This window comes from Ambystoma mexicanum, chromosome 6q (genome assembly GCF_040938575.1).
Source record: "Ambystoma mexicanum isolate Mex_15411 chromosome 6q, UKY_AmexF1_1, whole genome shotgun sequence".
Lineage (NCBI taxonomy): Eukaryota > Metazoa > Chordata > Amphibia > Caudata > Ambystomatidae > Ambystoma > Ambystoma mexicanum.
Genome location: NC_090937.1, coordinates 1,085,365,533 through 1,085,387,704, shown reverse-complemented (window position 1 = coordinate 1,085,387,704; position 22,172 = coordinate 1,085,365,533). Strand labels below are relative to the sequence as shown.

At 43.7% G+C, this 22,172-nt stretch overlaps 1 protein-coding gene across 11 annotated transcripts in view; it reads right to left on the bottom strand.

Annotated features, from left to right (window-relative positions):
* The window catches only part of CLOCK (clock circadian regulator), a 2,930,945-nt gene that overhangs the window by 2,449,957 nt on the left and 458,816 nt on the right, over positions 1–22,172 (bottom strand). The window lies entirely within an intron of this gene.

The following is a 22,172-nucleotide window of genomic DNA, read 5'->3' as shown; positions in this document are numbered from 1 at the left end:
TTCAACTTTGAGGATGCATGCCAAGCCCTGTTCCTCTAATGTGTCATGATCAATCCATGTCAGGGTTTCGGTTGAAGCCCCAGCTATGCATTTCCCATCCGCAAACTCAGATCGCGCCTTAAGGAAGGTCAGCACGAATGCGTTATGATCCAAGTTGGCGGCGGGGGTGTCATACACTGAAGCAAAGATGTAGTCTCAACCCCTTGCCTTACACTTGACCATAACATACCAACCCTCTGCATCTCTTTTTTGCGTGCCCATTTGGAATTGGGGCCCTGTGTGGAAAAGAAGAGCCACCCTGCCCTCTTACACTGTGCTGATGAGTGACTCTGGAGTGGGTACCATTTGTGCCTAGTTCTGGTTTGATCCTCTTCTAAGAGGTAAGTTTCCTGTAGCGCTATAACCTGGGTAGATTCATTTAGGCACTCTCTCTCTACATGTGTATCCTTTAGTTTGGGGGATTACGAACCCTTACATTCAGAGTGGTAGTCGTGGAATTCAATGTATGGATAGAGTGAGCCATTGTGGATTATGTTAAATCTTAATAACCTCCTTCTTCACCTTTGACTGTCCCCTCCTTTCAAGTCCCTCCCAGTGCAGCAAATCCCTAATAGTGCCCCTCCCTTCCCGTTGCAATGTGTATAACATAATTCAACTTAACCGGGTTTAACTCCCCCTCTTCTACTCCCAACAGATTCCAGTTTAACTTACCCATTCTTGCTTACTTGCCGCCCCTGCACTGAAGCCCCTCTGAAGCGCTCCTTGTTAGATGTCCATTCTGCTCTTCTCTCCTTCCCCCGCACTTAGAAACATATATAAGATAGTCGCAAGTACACCTTTGTATCACAAGTGCTTACTTTGAGTGCATTTTTCCCTTTGTGACTGTCCTTTTACTCCTCACTTTGGAGGTTATCTCTGTCCTCATTTAGGCTGCTATTATTTCATCTTGTCCTTCGGCTGCGACTGTCAAAAGTCATGTTTTTCGCTTGATTTGGTTTCTGATTTTCCCAAAGTTTTCTCAGGAAATGTCTAGCAGTTTGGCCCCTTCTGCCGGATTGGTGACAACTGTAACCATTCCATTGAACTTGAACTGTAGGCCAAATGGGTAGGTTCATTTGCATTCTACTTCCCTTTTGATTAGCACCTCTGTGATTGGTTTCAGCTTTCACCTTCGGGCAAGTATTGACCTGGCAAGATTCTGGTATATTTTTACTTTGCTGTCCATGAAATCAATTCTCCTCGCTTGTTCAAGCGCCCCAGTATAGCCTCCTTACTGAGGAAATCATGGAATTTCACCAAAATATCATGTGGCTGGTCGCTCTTATTTTGTCTTGGAAGCCCAACCATGTGCGTTTCAGCCAGTGTCAGTTACAGTAGCGGGTTGTTCTCGAGCACCTGTCTGAATAGAAATGTCATGCATTCCATCATGTTGTTCATGTATGAGCCATGTTTTAGAAATCTCACTTAAAGGTTTTCTAGATCTTCTAGTTTTCCCTACAGGGTCATCACAGAGTCCTGAAGCTACTCCGCTTCCTCTGGCATTGCAGGAGTTCTGTTTTACAAATCTGAGACCGATGTTTCAATCATAAATATTATTTCTCCCAACGCCACAATCCCTCTGTTTTCGACCACCTCTGTTGGCGACTCCAATCTTAATACTGCAATGTTAGTTTTCAATGTTTCTTTGATTTTATCTTTAAAGGAGGTTAATGTTTGCACCAGATCACCTCTGCCGACAGGGGGGCGGGAGGATTTGCAACTGCTGTTTCCCTGCTGTTTGTTCTGACGGAGGTCCTGGTGATAGTTTTCTTAGCTTAGTCCAAAAAAGCCTCCATGCCTGCTCTTGCCTGCATTTCAGCTCTAGACAGCCTGTGCGAGGAGCTGTCCACCGTGAACCACACTCTTGATATTCCCTTTTTCCTTTTGCCTTTCTCCTCCTCTTCCCTTACTTCTTTATCACTCTTCTTATCCCTTTTCCTTTCAATCCCCTTTCCTGTCTCTTTCCTCTTTCTTCCTCCCTCGTGCTTTGTTCTTCTCCTGTCCCTCTTCTCTTTTCCCTTTCTTTCTGTTCTTCCTCTTCACCCTATCTTCTCTAATTTTCTTTCCCTTCCTTGCTTTCTTTCCTACCCCTTTTTCCCACTGTTTCTTCCTGTTTCGTTTCCTTCTTGTGTGCTGTTCCTTTTCCTATTCCTTGTGTAAGGTGTCACTCCCTAAAATATCTGAAAAGAGGCGTGTGCTGCAACCTGTAGAAGTCCTGAGAATGGGATATTCATACCTTACTGCACACATGTGCAAAATGATATCCCAGGAGGCAAGGAGGGGACTCTCTTATGATGACCATGGCCCGTCCCCAGAGAGAATAGTGTGCTGTGCTCTGGGCAGCAAGGGCCCTCTTTTATGAGATATGTTAGACCTGGTAGCTAGCATTGGTTAGGGTGCACCTAGTGTATATAAAACAGTCACAGACCTATCTTCAGTTTACCAGCTTGATAGCTTGCTTTATATATGCCAAATTTGGTTAAAATAGCACATTGTCACATTAAACAGGTCCTAACATTCAGGGTAACACAGTCAGTTCACATGTGTTACATAAATGGCGGAATATCATAAATTGGGTCACCTGGGAGTGAGTCAATTCACCTCTGATAAATAAATAATTACATATTAACACTTGAATCACATGTTAAATCATTCAGTTCACATTTGGAACATAAATGGTTGAATATCGTAAATTGGGCCACCTGGGAGTCAATTCACCTCTGGTAAGTACACAATTAGAGTACTAACCTCTCCCAGCTTAATCTTTTCGCATAACCTGGCTCTCCCCCCTGACTGAGAACACTACTACCCATGGTGACTAAACCACAACATTTATGTAAGCCTGCCTGCCTCTGCAGCCACCCCCAGGGGGAAGAAAGACCAAAGAGGCACGTGACTTCTCCCGTCACTTTGACAGAAATAACATGTACACTAGCCACTGCCCGCCTCTGCGTTGCCGGCGAGTGAGTTTACTTCTAAACAGTTCAATATTGTTTCTTCGTTCCCCTTCAACTTTGACAGATAGAAAATGTACACTAACCACTGCATGCCTGTGCATTGCCGGCGAGTGAGTTTACTTCTAATCAGTTCAATATTGTTCCTTCCTTTCCCTCACTTTCCACCTCCTACCTCAGGGACAGCAACTCATGCAGTCACTCGTGACAGCGCCCGGGCTCTGCTCTAGTAGAGCAGCACCAGCCGGAAGGCGTACTCCTCCCGACCTTAATCCTTTGCCTCCTGCCAGGCCCAAACTCTCAACCCAGGATTGGGGAGAGTAAATCAGGCCAGCTGGAAACAAGGACAGCTGGAAGGGCGTCCCCTCCAGCAGGCGAGAGCTGGTCTGCTCTCTCTGGAGCTCCCTGGAGCTTCCCCTTTTGCGCCACACCGGGATACAATTCATACAATTATGGCCTGCCCACCAGTCCTATCTGCCAGGGGCCTCCTGACAGAAATAATTTCCAAAACACCTCAGCCTCATACATGCTCCCCCTGTTAGTGTAGTATACCACCTGGGAGCTTCTCCTGTGCTTATCGTTACAGGAAGCGAGAACGGCCCAAATAACACAGAAAACATGAAACCAGGGCAAGTTATATATACACTTGCCATCCCTTTTGTTTCGAGGAAGCACTTATCAGACGTCTCTAAACATTATTTAAAGTCTCCTGTGGCAGGTCAGAAACTGAATTCGGACCACCTGACATTGTTTTAAGGATTTTTTATTTAGTTAGGCAAAAAGAAGAATCTTTCCCCAAGCTGAAGCCCTACTCCATGAAATGAAAATCACAAGGGTGCTCGTCAGGATATCAACATCAAACTACATAAGTCCTCTATATGGAATCCTATCTAACCTACTCCTTTTCCCCATCTTTCAACAAAACACAATAATAACAACTACCAAAAACAATACCAAAGGGAACTGTGGACTGGAAAGGATGGCTGGTGGCTTCTCACCCCCAACCCTGTCAGATTTTGTAACCCGTTGTGCTCATAGTAGAAGTTCATAATAATAGCCAGTTATTGATGGATTGAACTGTTGTCCAGGGGTCTTGAGTCCAGGCCTCCTCTTTCGCCTCTCTTCCCATCTTTGGGATGCAGTCTGTTTCTTTCAGCCCCCACCCAGGGATTCTCTGAAACGCTTTCCCAATCTGGGGCTCCTCTTCTTCCCACTCCCCACTATGGGATTCTTCTCTTTCCAACTCCTGGGTCTTCTCAGTATCTTACCACTATAGATTGCTTCTCTGTCTCACTCCCCAACTCTGGGGTCTTCTCACTCCTTCCCCACTATGGGGCTCTTCTCACTCCTCCTTTGAGGTCTTTCCTCTTTCTCACTACTCTGGGGTTCTTCTCACTCTGTTCTCGGGGGTCCTTCAAGTTTCTCCCCACTCATGTTTTCTCCTTCATCATCCTCCCCACTCTGATGTGTTCTCTTTCTCTCTCCACTCTGGGATTGTCTTCCTTCTCACTTGCCTCTCAGGGTTTTCCTCCTACCCACTCTGAATTGTGCTCTCTCTCTCTCCTCACTCTATGGCTTTCACCCATCTCACTTCCCCCTACAGGGTCTTTTCTCTCTCCCCACTCTGGGCTGTTTGCAAATACAGATAAATCATCCCTTCTCAAGGGCTAGCCACCATCTTTGAGACTAGGGAGGTGAGTCCACTTTGCACTACCCTGCCTAGGGGTCAAGGTGACCCCCCCACCTGGGGACAAGGAATTGAAGGGGTTAACAATGGACAGGGCCCCTTTAAGGTGGATTACTTAGTTACTGACCTGTCTTCTTTATCACTGCCTGGAGAAACCGCTGGCCAGTGGAATTCTCTTCTTTACTCCAGGGAGGAAGTTAAAACCAGCAGAAAACCAGCTGACGTAGGACGATTCCTTCAGAAAACATGGAATGTTTGCATGCACAAAGATGCAAAGGAGGGAGGCAATCCCTCTGATGAAGAATGGAGCACCACACAGAAGACGTGGTGGGAGGAGACAGAGGACTCCGTGAGGAACGCTTGCAGTTTTACGAAGGCAGGGGCCCCAATCTTTGGGCGAGGTGAGGGTCTTCCTGGATTCGTCACACTTTCCTCCAGCATAGGTGTCTGCAACAAATATCCAGTACCTACAGCCTCTTTAGTTTGCCTCAGTTTGGCTGTCTGCGCCTGCTGCCGCATTGGAGGGGAATAGGGACAGTATCAGAGGGGGAACAGGTAAGTCCTCTTCAAGTCCTGCTTTCACCTTCTCCTCCAGGGTCCAGAGAGAGGGACGCCTGTCCCGGAGAAATCTTGTGGCTCCATCACCCCCTGCTGAGTCTGCCTCCCTGGGGGTTCAAGGCCGTCTCGCTACCTAACTCTTCGGAGGTGGGAGGCCGGTGATCTAACGCCAGGGGACGTCTTTCTGCCTCGACCTGGTTTCCCCAGGGCAAAGGCACGCTTTCCACTTCTTCAAGCCTCCTTGAGGGTATCCGCTTCTTCATCCTGGGCACTTCTTCCATCACCTTCATTCCGCGCCTCTCTGGGTTAAGGGTGGCATCTATTTCTTGCTTAAGGAGTGCAGCTCAAGTCTCTAGGATTGTCAGCGTTTGATAATCATCATTCTTGAGGATCAACATGTGGAGCAATAGTTAGGGCATATTTGTTAACAGTGCTGTTTTGATGTTTTTACAAAAGATCTGGTAGGAAGGCTCTTCTTTGATCTTGGAAGGGAGCGTATTCCAGCACCTTTTCTAGGGAATCTATAAGGTTCAATTGCCAGTTACTGGTTCTATGTCTTAAAGAGAGAAATACAACCAAGCCACAGCACAGTCTTGTACGCCAGTGTATTCCTCCCTACTGTGAGAAAGGCCTGGTGCTAAGAGGTAGGCACAGACACAAGAATCCACGTTTCGAAAACCTTTATTTATACAAATTGGGTTTGAAGAATGCCTAATGTGCCCCATTTCTAAATGGGAGTAGTCTCGACGATTAAAATAAAGAAGAAAGAATAGTTCAAAAGTCTGTCTGTCAAAAGTAAAGAATCTGTCTGTGGCAAACCTATACTTGCCCTCACCTTCTAAGTTAACAATGTGTAGGGTATTAGATTAAATATATAAGTGTCTCAAAAGAATATCAGGATGGTCATGAAGTTTCTTCTCAACTCCCTTCCCCAAGCTTAAGCCACTCCGGATTTCCAAAAGTTCAGTTTGTTCCAAACTGTTAATAAAAAGGCAGTACAATAGGTTTCTTATTTGGCACAGTTCATGTACTTCTTTCGGGCTTCTCTCACCTGAATCAATGTTCTCTAGTACAACACAGTTCTGCTTTAACAATGTTCTCTTTCTCAGGCTTCCCTCACATGATTTAATGCTTTTTAGCATAACACAGTTCTACTTTCATAATGTTCCTGGGTGGATCCTTCTGTCTTTCTGCACCAGAGCTTAGACCCTCTTTTCTCGTTTCTTTCAACTATTTATTTAGTATTTTACATTACAATATTTCGTCATCTTGATGCACAGGGTTCCCTTCCCCAATCTTCGTGCTTTTTCAGGCTATTTATCTCAAAGACTTTTGAAACGGCACTGCTTTACTTATTCCCATGCCTGACCACTCAGACACTGTTGCATTCTGGTTATCGTATTCCTTATACTCTGTTAGTCTTTCCTCAAGCGTGTCTTCTAGCACCATGACAAGTTCTACTTCCTTGTCTCTGTCTCAAGTGTACCTCTTAGCACCCCGAGAAGTTCCACTTCCTTGTCAATTCATGTAATCACTCAGTTCTGTTTAATCCGATCCCCACCGGGATCCTGCTGCATTCAATATTATTTTCTGTAGCTTTTCCCGTCGGCTTTCACTTCTGGTAACGTTATTCAACTCGCTTTTCACCTCAGCGATACTTTGGCTAACTTTCGCAGTAAACAGAGTCTTTCAACGATGCAGTATTCCACAGGATCACTCTGTTACTTTATTTCATCACAGTTCAAAATAATTGGAGCTTTCTTTCAACGTGTCGCGGTTCTTGCGCGTAACCTTGCTTGCAACTTGATAATCATTTGCCTCGTTACAACCCAGGCCCTCTCATCACTTTGAACTCACTGTACTTTAACAACGCGTCCTTCACTGTTCTTTTAACCGAGGTCAATGTCTCTCCCCCTCCTGCCCCTCAGACCTTCCTAGGCGGCTTTACTGTCCTTGGGAAGCCAGCAATCTCTTGGCCCAACGTCTGGAGAGATGAACCAGCTTCTCGGCTTCCTTTGACAAACCCTTTCGGCTTCTTGGATACACGGCTCCCTCAACATGCTTTCGCCAGCTTCAACCTGCAGCCTTGTAGCGTCTCGGCATCCCGTTCTCTCAGGCCTGGTTCTCAATAGCCTCTGCTCAGCTGCTCGCCATCTCGCCTGCTCTCCTTCTGCAACTCGCCTCTGCCTTCCTGGCTTTCTGAGCTCCATTTGTGAATCTGGGTTCTACCTTTTATACTTAGTTAGGTTCTCATTTGGAGTCAGGTGTTTGTGATCTTAGCTAAGTGCCTGACCCTGCCTGGCAATGTTAGAGGGACAGAGCCATGAAACATTGCCATAGGTCATCTTCACAGCTTCGGTCTTCTTCCTCTACTCAGTATTAGGACTGTCATAGTGAATATAGGAGTTGTAGTATCCTCTAAGGATATTAAAGGTGTTGGATCTATAATTGCTAGAACAGTGGGGATAATAATGTTGTGGTATGGTTGTATGTTTATGAAACTCTTTAGCGTAAAAGAAAAATGGCATTTCTCTTTTATTTGTTATCGCGCTCTCTTTCGGTAAGAATGATAATGAATGAGAGGATTGGGTTTCACAACAACTCTGAAAGCCAGAGTAAAAGGAGGATGGATTATTAAAAAGGATAGTTGACTTAGATTTTAATGTAACTTTCCCCCCCTTTTTTTGGTACTTTCCTTTCAGTATAGGGTTTTAAAGTTTTTTTAGATTTCCAAGATTGGGCTTTGGAATATCCCATAAAGGCTTCTGTTATATTATTCGCTTCTTCCACTTTTGGAAAATACCATGTCTCACCGGAGGTCTTCCCTCTAACACTCCCCAAGAATCCTTCCTCCAGGTGATCCTCCCTCGCTTGTCTGCCCCCAGGTTTGGCATCCAAGAACGAGGGCCCTTCCCTGGCCACCTGAATCAAGGATCCCCGGGATCTCATGGTTGATTGCGTCAGAGGCAACAGAGGGATCCAGCTAAATCAAAGACTCAACACTGCCTGGATTCACCTGAGCACTCAGATCATCTGGCATGGCTATCACCACTGATTCATGTATTGCATGGGTGTTAGCCAGCCTCCTTAGAGTGCAGAAGGTGGTTGCCTTCCACAATGTTTTCAAGCAGAGTTGCCACAATGTGCTCTGTCAATTCAGCGAGATATATCAGATTTGATATTAGTCTAAAATTTGATAACTTTGCAGGATCTTCTTGATGTCTTTTTAGCATGGGAGTCCCAGGGGTATGTTTAAATGCTAATGGTACTTTGGCAAACCATAGTGAGCTATTTCTAAGATTCCAAATCAAGCTGTCTCCATCGGTTGAGCTGGGAGTGATTTAAACATTGTGGTGAGCAAGGATGTAATGGAGAGCCAGAAGGTTTGCTATGGGTAACTAACTTTTAAAAATCCTGCACGACTGAATAGGAGAAAATGTTCACTTTAATGCCAGTGTTTGTAACTGGCTAAAGAATATAATTTGCTGTGGATTAAGTATGTGTCACAGCATACATCCATTCAATTGTTGCTTAGAAGAACTGCTGTAAAAGGCATTACAAAGTGTCTAATATGTGGATTCTTTTTTTATCAGGTTACCTCAACTCATCGAACATTTCAAAGAACTTTTTTTATGGAGTCTCAGACTCAGTGATCTGATTAGAGTAGTGGAGTTGTCTTGCATTGTCTGTCATTTTCTTTTACCCTTCTACAACTCTATGGTATTCTACAGATAGAGAAGAGTCATAGGTGTATCTCTAGTGTCTCAAACAAATATTCGTTTTGTTTTTTGAAGTGCTAGAGCCCAGTTGAACTATAACCATGCCTGAGCCTTATGGTTTGAAGTTCGACTAGTTTTCACGGAAAAACAACTCTCTCAACTGGCTATTACAACGGGCTCGAATTGTTCACAAAGGATGTCTAGAAGTTTGAAAGTATTCTAAAAATGCATCCACAGAGAAGTTTCCCTACACTACTTTGCTAGTCATGTTTGTAATCTGTAATGTGCTTTTGGTATAGCCAATATGCTGTAAAAACTGGACCAGACAGCTGTCGGACCAGCTTTTCAGGGTTGGAGGAGCAGTCATCAAATATGGTCTCCGAGGAAGAATACAGATCTAGTGTATATCCTTCGCTATATGTACGATTTGAAATTAGTTGATGTATTATAGAACTAATAAATTAGAAAGGGGAGTCTGAAAAGTCAACTCAGATATTACAATCCCATACAATTATCAGCGATTGGAACTGAATTGGAAGCTGAGCAATACAATCAACAAGCTTGAAAAAAGGTTGAGTAGGTGATGTGGGTGGACAGTACATTAAGAGAAAATGTTCTGTGCTACTTAGAGAAAGCGTGCATCTAGTAAGCAGTATTTTAAGGTTTTTGGGAGTTGCATAAGTTAGAGGTGTGATATGGATACTATCTTTAATAAAAAGGGCAATTCCCCTGATTTTCCTGAATCTATTGATATGTATTATTTCAAAGCATTTAGATACCCTATCAAATTGGATTGGCTGACCATTTCCAGAAATCCAAAATCTACTAAGATGCAAGATCAGGTCCTTTTTCAATGATCACATCATAAATCCCAGTTTCAATTTTCACAGCTGACCATTTGCAGCGTAAAGATCTAAGAACTTGAGAACCTGATCCTTGAGAGTTTGTTTCTTGGTTTTAGAAGTGTGGTTTTCAGTGTTTTAAGCTGTTTTTGTTATTATTGCGCACAATGTAAAACAGAACATGAAATCAATATATAACAGCAAGTATCAACAATGTACAACTGCAAATATTGCATTTAATTTATAAGCAAACTGATAATGAAAAACCCCTCTGTCCCACACATACACCATCGTATTGGTAATACAGCAAAGAAAGTTAAGCTTTTACAGAAACTAGCAACGATGTCATGTTATGTCCATTATGTCATTAGGTCTGGAATTCATATGTTTGCTTTCAGTGGAAACCAGAAAAACACCATGCCATGCTTATTTGCTATTTCTGTGTGCTAAGCATTTGCTACATTTGTTATTTGTAGGAACCTGGAGTTGTGGCAATAATAATGCTAGCCTGTACAGGGCATTCCCCCAATTGATGGATGGTGATCTATTTGTACATCTGTCAGGTTCGCAGATCAGTTCATTTGTAGGAAACGCTGCCTCCGTTTTCTTTTCTTTTGCCTTTTATTGTTTTGTCCCATATATTTACTGTATCAAAAATTCCCAGGTCCCACACGTGCCAATCTCACAATCGTGCAAGTCACATATGCGTTACCCGGAATCCTAATGACTGCCAGTGGTACACTGTGTATAGTTTAGGAAAATATGCACAATTCAGAGAACGTTTTGAAGCACGGCCCCATATTTACAAGAAAGAATATTCTCATACTTACATTTTGTTCGTGCTGGTAGAGAGTTTCCCATACTCCCTCTGTTTTGCATACCAAGTAACTTTGGGTCAAACTCTAAGTTCTCAGGGGAATCCAGACGTGGACCCCTTGCTCACTGCTCTTAGAGAGGCACAACTTCACCTCACTGATGATGGCCAACTAGGCTGAAACACGTGTATGGGGTTGCTGTGGTACTTTTGTTCAGAGGAGAATTGCCTAGCATTTCGGTGCTGGACTGACCCTGGGCAGTACAAAGACTGATATGCGGGGACATTTCTTTTCTGTGAAAAGAACAGTGAGCTAAAGACTTGGTTGAGACTCTCCCAGGGGCCATCCACCCAAGAACAATTCAATGGGCTGTGTTCATGCTGGAAGAGAGTTTCCCAGACCCCCCTCTGTTTTGATTACATTTTATGATGCCTGTTCTACGGTTTGGCGGTAGAGCCTATGCAGACCAAAGGCCCATGCTAAAGAATGATATACAACTGAGACTAAAACAAGATCACCAAAACTTTGGCAAAGACTCTCAGAATTACTGTTTCAGTTAACTCTAAAATGTATTAAGCAAATACACACGCAGGGTGGGTGGAATAGAATTAACTGTGTCATCACTTTATCTTGGGAACAGAATAATTCTGGGACTTTTTCTTCTGAGGGTAACTAAATGAGAAGTATGGAGGTCATATGGAGGTCAGGGACTAGCCCCTCTTTAACTAGGTTTCAGGACATGACAGTTTCATCATAGCATTTGTGAGTAAGGAAAGCAGCCTGCTGAGCTCTCCTGGAAAAAAGATCTGCCAAGTTTTGGATGAATGAAATGGGTTAAGATGAAGAAAAGGTAAACTAGAGAAAAATTAGAATGTAATGGAATACACAAAATGGTTATTAGGAAAGACACATTACATAACAATATCTATAGGTCGGAGAGCGTGTCCATACTAACTTTGGAGATGGATCTGACTGAACAGGCACAACACCACCATGAAAAAGCTCCTCTTTCCATAGGGCTTGGGGCTGAATATTGGAGAAAACAGTCTCCTGTGTCTTACAGCTTGCATGCAGCAGTATGAATACAATTAGAGGATCTGCAACTAAACAGCAGAGGCTACACCAAGCAAGATAGCACAAGTCACACAGTCAAAATAATGTCTGAAGGATTATGGGAGGGGTTTTGGATGTATCTGCTAAGCCAAGAGGATCAGAGAAATGTAGAGATAAACTCAGACCAGATGAATGAAGCCTAATAAGCAATTGCATAGCTTACCTTGCTTGCTATGTTGGACCTGGTGGGACCAATGCCACCCGTTTCTTTTAGTACTGTGACTACTTTGATAGTGTTCCTAGGTTGGGGGATCTAACGGAGCCGAGGGGGTGGAATTGTTAAGGTTTAATGTTGAACTGACACAAAGATCATGCTAAGGCTGTAAATCTCTATATATGAAACGGAAAATGTGTTTGTTTGCGTGTTTGTTTGTTCCTCATACAATTTCACACAGTTCCACCAATCTGCACCAAATTTTACAAAGGCAACTGTTCGGATCCTCCGGACATCACTGGCTACGTTACATCTGGACACCTAACCCTGTTCCCCGGATTTCAGCCTCTGCACACATGAGATTGCCTGGAAACAGCGAAACATCAAGGTGATTGTTGAATGACTGGTCAGAGCTCTTCAAGCGTCTGGACACAATGAACAAAACTCCAAGGCCCCTATGGGACGTTGAAAAGCATGTTTCAAGGCCTTAGGATGCACCGTTTCTGAGATATTTGCACTGCAATGCACGAATTATCAATGTGGTCATAGAAGGACCGAACAAAATCCAAAGGTTAAAAAAAACACGTTTTAAGGCAAGGCCCTAGGACATACAGTTTCCGATATATCTGCACAGCAATGCACCGCAACAAACTGCGCACATGCGTTTCCATCATGCTGCAGCACGCCAACTCTCACCTCTGCTCCACGTCTGCTCCGGAGTTTGTAAGCCAGCCACATGGTCCCCTTGCAGGGATGCTATTATAAGCTTAAAGTTCTATGTAAGATTCTTCCTTTCTTGTCTCCTGATCTGCGTGCCCCGGTGGTGGCGGCCTCTGTTTTTGTCTCCCTCGACTACTGCAACTAACTCTTTTTGTCCCAGCCTCTCTATATTCTTAATCGCCTTCAGATACTCCAGAACACTGCAGCCATAGTGGCTGCTGGTGTTTCCATGAGGGACCCTATTTCCCCCACTCTGGGCTGACTTCCCTGGCTCCCTGTTAGCCAACAAATTCAATTCAAGTCCCTCTGCATTATACACCAGGCTTTTTATGAGCTCAGTGCTTAGTACTTTCAGAAAAGGTTTTGTTGCTACATTCCAGCTAGAGCTTTGCACTCTACCTCTGACTTGATGATCCAGGCCCCTAGGTTTCGCCAGCCTAGGATTGGCGGACAGGCTTTTTCAGGGTCTGCTGCGGCTCTTTAGAATAAGCTTCCATGCTCTCTCCGTGCCACTGACAACCACATTCTTTTCAGGCGCCATCTACAAACCCTGTGTTCTAACTATTTTCAGTTGCCTGCTCTGTTTTCTTCTGTCTCTTCTTGTTTTCACTGTCCTCCCATCCATTAGCGCCATGATGCCCTTGGGTGAAAGTGTGATCTATAAGTATAACTAACATAACATAACCTAACCTAACATAACATATCATTTTCTTAAGCGACTTACAACAGGGTCCTACAGGATCATTGATTTTCAACACTTGATGAGCATGTCATCATATCTGTCTACAGAACACGTGTATGGGTATATGTGCACAGCAACGCACGAAATCGGCAAAACATTGCTGTGATCGTAGCTCAGTTTAAGTGTCTCGACATCTCGGCGACTCGACGCTCAGTTTTAAGCATCTCGAAACCAGGAACAGAACTTGAAGGCCTTGAAAACCATGCTTCAATGCCCTAGGTAGCAAACAATGTTTCCGAAATATCGGCACTGCAAAGCACTGCACCGTGCCACTGGGGAGGCGACGTGTGGTGACAGTGCACAGAAGGCCCCATCATGCTGCAGCACACTAACTCTCATGTCCCCTCCACATCAAACGACTCAGAACAGGGACATACAGGACCATTGATTTTCATAAGCAACTCACAACAGGGACCTACAGGACCATTGATTTTCATAAGCAACTCACAACAGGGACCTACAGGATCATTGATTTTCAACACTTGAGGAAAATGTTATCATGTCTGTCTACAGAACCTGTGCGAAGAACAAATACTTTTTTGCTAGTATCTAATAATGTTATAAAAAAGAAGATGCCAGCCAGAAAAGGAGAATCAAGTACACAAGCAGCAGCGTGGGTCTGACAAACACTTTCAGTGCATGAACTAATATTCCTGGCTGAGCCTTTGGTGGGAGCTCTTGGGTGGGAGTTGGGTATTAAACCCTCCAACCCCCCCAAGTAGGTAATGTACAGCGTCATGATGAGGAGTGCTGGGTATTGCACTGAGGCTATAGCATGTATTTAAGGTAGTCAGACCATCATTCTACATAGCACCAGGAGGAGTGCCCTTACAAGAGTAGGATCTCATGTCTCAACCAGAGCGTTAACCAGAGGATGGAGAATACATCCAGTGTGAGCCTGCAGTGGATTCCAAGCTGCTGGGGTGAGTCTTCAGCTATGAAATAATATCTTGTTCCAGAAAGAGGGGCAGCTTCCTTAATTGGAGGGTAGAAAGGGGAGAGAGGACACCCAGCTCGTCAATAAGAGATTACCACCCAACGCTATGCTCACATTCTGCCACCCAGAAACACAGCTAGGTCCTGATGCTTCAGAGGGAAAGTGGAATAGTGTACTCCCTCAGCTCCACCATCACAATTAATCAATACCAACCTCTGTCTCATGTTTCCCATGGGAACCCTGCCATGGGTTCAGAATCCCATGCTAATACTGCTGAATGTTAACCCCTACTGTCGGACAGCTGGTTGTGACTAAAGATGATTTCTCTAAGCGCCGATGAGCTGACTCCCCCCAGGGCTTCCCAACTTTCCTCACTCTCATCGGTGCTATGGTTCTAATGGGAGAATTAGGGAAGGTGCCATTCAGTCACTCAGTACGATTCACTTGATTCCACTCACGTCCATGTTTACCTGACCCTTCCTATGCTACGGCTCCTCTCCACCAGCTTCCTGTCCCTCCGATGTTTCACTCCTCCATACCCCCCTCCTCCACCCAATGATGTTTCCTGTTCCTCCCTCCTACCACTTCCCTTCCAGTAAAACCACTGCTCTTTCTACTGCCACTCCGACTATTACTCATTCCACTACTACCACTCCCCTTTTCCTACTACTCTCCCTAGTTCTACCACTCCCACCCCTCCCATTATTACTCCTCCCCACACTACTACCACACCTCCTCCTACAACTATTCCCCTTACTACTACCACTCCAACAACTATCCTACCACTACTACTACTCCTTCCACTCCACTTTTCAGTCACCATCCACACTTCTCGCCCACCAATGCACGTTCACACTGCAGACCCTCTTTTACTCTTTCTCCAATACCACATTCGCTCCACAAGTCTATTCCACACTTCGTCAGTTGTTCTTTCTTTTTCCTGGTCTCTTGGTCCACCTCAGCTTGGCTGCCACAACCTGGCTTCGGCTGGTGGTCCCCTTGAACTCTCAGGGGCACCAATGCATCCGAGGCTCCCCAGGATGAAAATGTGGTAATGCCTCCTTTCTCTGCCACCATCCCCATGTGGTGTGAGAGCTGCCGGTGTGGTCTCCATTGTCGGGTACCCAGCGGTTCCCGTATGCAGGCAACAACAAGGACATTCAGGTAAGGAGGAAGGTGAGGATCCACACATACATACTGTCAGGAGGCCATCTGGGATGAGGATCGCGTTAGGGTTCTTTGTAGCCGGCATCCACCTTCCCCACTTAGAAAGGTATTGGCCTTGTCACAAAACCATCCAGCATAACTCCAAAAGTAACAGTTTTACAGGCTTGTGGGGGAACAGAGCACTGCCACCATCATAATAGCCGGACGGACATCTGCCAAGTAGAATGAAGGGTGGTGCTTTCATTAAGAATAAAACAAGTCATAGTGCAATCATGCCCTCTTGGCACTCATGGGTTACTACCACCAATAAATCAAGCACATCTTTGTTTGGAGATTGATGGCGAGTTGATTTCCGCACAACTGCTGATCGGTCTTGTGAGAAGTTCAGAGCCTGCTTTGGGTGTGAAAGGAATGTTGCCTTTTGCCCTGAGTTTCACTGGAAACATCATGACATATTTGGATGCTTTTTTGCGCATGGCAGCTTTTGTTTGTAGAAAACACTTCTGTGCATCTTGCACAGATGATTTGTAGAATGGAAAAAGTGAAAGTGTTCAAACAGAAACACACAGGTAGGTGCACACTAATGGTAAATCATTCCTCTGTTACCTTTTTAACAATGAATTCCCAAGAAATGTTGAAAAAATGTTTTAAATATATTTTTGGAAAAATTGTATGGTGCAGGGAGAACCTACGGATCAAGCTATCCCTATAAATTAAACAACAAAACACTAATTCGACTCACAAAAGCAGAGTCAATCTCCTGCAATCTTCACAGTTATTCACTCTTTGAAAAAAAATGTTTTTATATACAAATTCGATTTGAGTCCATTTCTTAATGTTTAATTCTAACCAAACTAAATGTTGATAATTTTTAAATATGTTAACACTTTATTTATGATTTACAACTTCATATACAAGTCGCTCAACTTTTGATGCATTTAAATACAACGTTAAACAAATGATACATATCTATTTCACTAAATTTCAACCAATCAAGATAGGATCTGATTGAAAAATAAAGCACATTTCGAATAATATAACTATTCTTCATCAGGGACATCAACTTTCTATGCTTTTTACAAGGAAAATAATTAATGACTTTAATTAATATAACAAGTAAGTGAGAATATATTGGAGATAAGACTACATCCAGATAAAATGAAAACCAACCTGAGTAAGTCTCCTCACTTCAAATACGGTACTACTCAATTCCTAACGTTCCAATGTCTGAATACATTCTAAATCTGTAAAAAATGGGAAATGTCCCAGCCTCAAGAGAATGTTGCTCCAAGATATACATCATGTTAAAATCAACTAAAGATTGCTCACGAATCTTGCTGATCCAAGAAACTCGTGTCACTTCCAAATATGTAGTTTCGTCAGTCTCAAAGATGTGTAACCTGTCCATCAGAAAATCTGCGAGTACCTTTTTAGTACATACATAGAGTAATACAGAGTAATTTCCAATAGTCTCACTCATCAACCTCTCTTACCTTTAGGATGTAAAAAGGTCATAGAGCAATCCACCCCTGTGCTGTGTACAGGACAGAAGCCCTACCCTTAGCTAATCAATTATCTGAATGCCAATCATGTCGGAACTCAGAACTACGTTGATGATTTCAACTTCTGGTGACAATACTGGGCGCCATTTTTAAATATCTAAATCATTGGTCTACTACTGGATGTAATAGTAATTTAGTTGGAAGAACCTGTTACGTTATCTAGGTAAAGAGAAGTGAATTTGTTGACAGGCCATAGCACAATTCCCCCTTTTACTTTGGCACCTTTCAATGGGCATTGTAGTCCAGGTAGCTAAAAATAAATTCTGCAATGGGTGTCGGTGGGGCTCCTGATAAGGTCCAAGGCCAGTGGTCCAGTGCGCACCATCCACCAGAAAATATTGTTACACTTCGGGACTGCAGAAAATCTTCACAAGAGGTTCTCTATAAAGGGTTCTATTTTTTCAATATGCATTACCTCCGACATCCCCAGGATTCTCATATCACAGGTTATGAGAATCCTACCATAACCTGTGGTTGTCATTGATGAGGATGACTTTCTTTAAATTAGCTTGGAGACGTGCAACTTTGGTTTCGAGACGTAAGACTGCGATCCTTGAATCACTATGTGCTGCTTAGCCTCAGCCATTCACTTGTGCAGAATATGTTGCAGCAAGTCAAGCTGCCCTATTTTTGACTCATGTTATCAATGCTTGACTTTAAGGATCCGAAAACCAATATCCCCTGGTCACACAGCACAGAGGCAAAGAGAGCAATGTCGAGTAATGATGTTTGTTAAGCACGAATCAAGGCCAGGTCACCTGGACGCTGGCAGCAACAGTAACATTTTACAAAGAAACATCAACCTCAGAACAGAAACGTCTTGAGTGTACTTCTAAAGCACAGATGATCTGAAATCTCTCGCAAAAAAGTAAGGAGAAAATTCCACAACACTGGAGCTAGGACTGAGAAGGAGCAGCCTCCTGCTTGCGCTTTACAGAATCTAGGCACCTTCGTCAAATGTAAAGAGGCTTAGCTGAAGGCTTGCAAAGGAACATAACAGGTCAGCCTAAATTGAAGAAAAACAGGCCCAAAGAAATAAAAGGCATGACGCGCCATGCAAAGTGTTTAGAATTTTATACAGCTCTTCACCTGTAGCCAGTGAAGCTTTGCCAACAAAGAGGAGACAGGAGCCAGCATAGGGGCGTTTAGGACCAAGCGTGCTGCCGAATTTGTCAGAATCTGGAGCTGATGAACTAAAAGGTATGGCTGCCCAAGATAGATACCATTGCAATAGTCCAAGGAGCACATGATAGTGACAGTGACTAAGGTATCCAGGGACTGCAAAGGGATTCAAGGGAGCACTTTCCTTAAGAGTTTCAATTTGAAAAACCCTAAATATCAGACTAATGCAATCTGAGCTCCTTTTGGACCCGAAGGTAAAAGCTTAATCCCTAAACTCTTGACAAATGGACTAGGAGCTAGGCAAGGTCCCAAGAAATCTGGCCAGAAATCAGAATGCCATGATGAATGGGCATCCAGAGACCCCACCACTAAAATCTCTGTTTTCATACCATTGAGTCTCAACCAATTATTTGACATCCAAGTGCCAATCTCAGACAGATAAGCCGTTAATTTGGAAGGAGGGTCAAATATAGGGGATTGCAGTCTAAAAATGAATTGCGTATCGTCAGCATATGTATAAAAACATATGCCGAAGGAGGCAATGAGATCAGCCAACGGCCATAAGTAAAAGTTAAAAAGAAAAGTAAATACTCAGGTAAATTGTAATGATATTTCCAAATGACCCCCATGTGTTTCTTCACCTCTGTTCTGAAGCATGCTGGGTACAGGTCCAAAACATGTAGGACTATTTACCAGCTACATTCAGGGCAAGAAAAAAATATCCTTTTTGTTCTGTTTGACAATCATGTAGTTGTGAAGTATTCAAAGAGGTGACCAACAGGCACTAAACGGACAGCAGCCCTACAGATAAGGGGTTTATTAGCCAGTTTTACTGCCTAAAAATAGGCAAATACTCCCAAAAAATAAGAATACGGAGTAAAAATACTCCAAACAAAAAATGGGAAAAGGTCATGTAATACCGTGTCCCCCTGCTTTCATCCACACAGCTCCATGCATATGTTTGGACCAGTAGTGCATATAGTACCACAGGATTATTACTGCCTAATCGGAAGAAGTAAACATGTATCTTTTAATGTTCATGGAAAACTAAGTGCAACAAAATAATTATTACAAAAACATTTGTTTTCCAGTTAAAACATATTTTTACCCTCTTAAAAAATACTCCCAATGGGAATTGGACTTACATGTTTACTCCCTACAAAATCATTTTACTACCAACTATTAAAAATAGGGAGTAAAATACTCCCACTTCTAAATCTTATCTGGAGCACTGACCGACAGAGAAGAACCAGTTACTTACCCCTGGTAACCCCTGGTAACGTTCTTTCGACTGGATGTTCCTCCCACTTATTCCTCATCTTTGATATATACAATATCCAGCTTCAGCTGCTTCTTTAACCATTTTCGGCAGTGGGCGCTGTGTGCCGATGCGGTTGACCCGGTGTCTCTCGAGGGACTACGTCTCGAGGATGATGTCACCAAAGGTATACATATCAGCACCTGTTGGCTTCAGTTCTGTTTTTTCGTGTCATTCTTAAAGTAGAAATACCAGCATTAAACTGGTTTAGACCATACTAGACTCAGAATGTGTGTAAAACTGCAATAACATGGAAATTCTACTGCAGGCTAGGCTGGGAGGGGCGATGAGGAATATGTGGGAGGAACACCCAGTTGAAAGAACGTTACCAGGGTTAAGTAACTTGTTCTTCAAATGGATTCTGTCCTCCCACATATTCCTCATCTTTGATAGACTCCCAAAGCAGTATTATTTGTATTTGTATGTAGTTTATTTGTATTGTGCACCTGGCCCAAGGGCATCTGGGCACATTTCTTAGATGTACAAAGTTACAGGCAAATAATGCAAGGTGGCAAGAGTCGCCATGTATACAGGATAATATTTACAGGTAAACATGAATACAGGCAGGAATAATATACAATGCCACTTAGATATTAACAGGTTACACATTTACATTCACAAATTGCAGGGGAGGTGTGCAAACTATACACAGATTTAAAATATAATACAGCTGATATGCATTACATTTCCAGGGTGATGCATATTCAAAAGGTGTAGGTCAAACGACCAAGTTATGGCCGCTAACTGGCGCATAGTGTGGGGTTTGGAATGCATGTATGGGCACGGTCCTTTGCAAAGAGCCAGATTTTGGCTTTACTCTTGAAAGAGTGATAGGATGGTTCAGCCCTAAGTGGGTTAGGGAGCGTGTTCCATAATTTAGCAGCGGGGACTGGGGAGTTGGACCCGCCTGCTTTTTGCAGCTTAAATCTAGGCGTGGCTAAGGAGTGGCTTGGGCAGATCTCAGAGGGCGGGAAGAAGAACGGTGGATGAAGTGGTTGGCTAAGTAAGCAGGAGCCAGATTGGAGTGGCACTCATGGGTGATTGGACTGGCATTTATTAGTTTTGGCCGAGGGAGTACACATTTATTTCATTAAGGGTTGTTGTGAACCGAATGAAGGACAGCTTTCCCAAAGCTTCCATCCTGACTTAAGGTGGAATCAAGGCAGAAATTCTTTGTAAAAGCGTGAATGGTAGACCAAGTGGCTGCCTCCCAAATATGTTTTATTGGAACACCTCTTTGCAGGGCATAAGAAGTAGCCATGCCCCTAGTGGAATGGGTCCACAAGCCTTCTGGGGGGATCGTTCCCGACCAGCCTATAGCATTCAGTAAAAGCCAAAATAACCCATCTGAACCAAGTTTGCTTAGTTACAGCCTGTCCCATTCTAACCCGCGTATCCTATAAATAGTTGGTCATCTAAGCAAAACTTTGCCATCCTTGAAATGTACAAACTCAGAGCCCTTCGTGGGTCGAGTTTGTGTAGCCTCTCCTCTTCCTTGCAGGATGAGGTGGAGGGAAAAAAGTAGGTAATACTATCTTTTGTCCCAAATGAAAATCCAATAGGAATGAAGGTTTGACCTTAAGGACAAAATTGTTGTTATGAAAGACAGTAAAAGGTGGTTTAGAAGATAGTGCCTGCAACACACTCACCCTATGGGCTGATGTTAATGCTAATAACAAGATGGTTTCGTTTTAAAAAAAACTTTATTTATAAGGTGCTTGACATTACAACAAAAGATAAGAGGAGAAGCAGTAGCAAAAGGAAAACAGCTGCTCGAATCTATGAAATAAGCATTTCAGTGGGGTGAGTTAGATGGTGCAACTGAATATCGCAGATATATTATCACATACCTCTGCCCAGAACACTCACAGTTTAGGACAGTGCCAGAGCGTATTGTCCTACTGACATCTGGGACACACAGCGGAGTGGGTTGGAGAGAAATGGTGTAGTCTGGCCATGGTGTAGTGCAACCTATATAGTATCTTGAATTGTATTAGTTGAAATCTGGAATTAAAGGAAACAGCTTGGGTCTGCAGGCATATAGCCTCCCAGATCTTATCAGTAATATCGTCAGTAATATCTATGGTTAGATCTGTGGCCCAAGTTTCACGTAGTTTTGTGAGAGGCTTATTACAGCGGCATTACAGCAGGTCGTACAGTCTAGCTACTCCGCCCGAGCGGAGGTTCCCCCCATGACGATATCCAGTAATGGTTCATCGGGAGGCAGTGCAGGGAACTCTGCCCACGCTGTTTTAGGAGCTCTGCATATTGCAGCCATTGTGAGGAAAGTCTCTGCGAGAGCCCGGCAGATCCTCGAATGTGATAAAGGACCCCATGCTGTAGACATCCCTCATGCTTGCATAGCCATCCATCACCCATTGTCATACAGCTGTTTTATTTATTTAGGGAAGAAGTCCATAATAGTAAGTCCCCATGGAAGGGGCAGGGGTTGTATAGCATTCTCCATATTTTGCCCCAAGCCAGTGTTGTCACAGAGATGGGATTACAGACTACAGGGTCTTTCCTTACCGGCGGTAATATCAGTGAGCGCATGTCGCGAGAGCCTGCCGCGTGGCGCTCAATTTTAACATGTGGGTGACGTGTGTCAACGTCGAACCAATAGGCTGCATAATACGCCTGTGCTGCAACCCAGTATTTATCAAAGTCGGGGGCGGCAAATCCGCCCTGCATGTAGGGTCTTGTTAATGTATCCCATTTTAGTC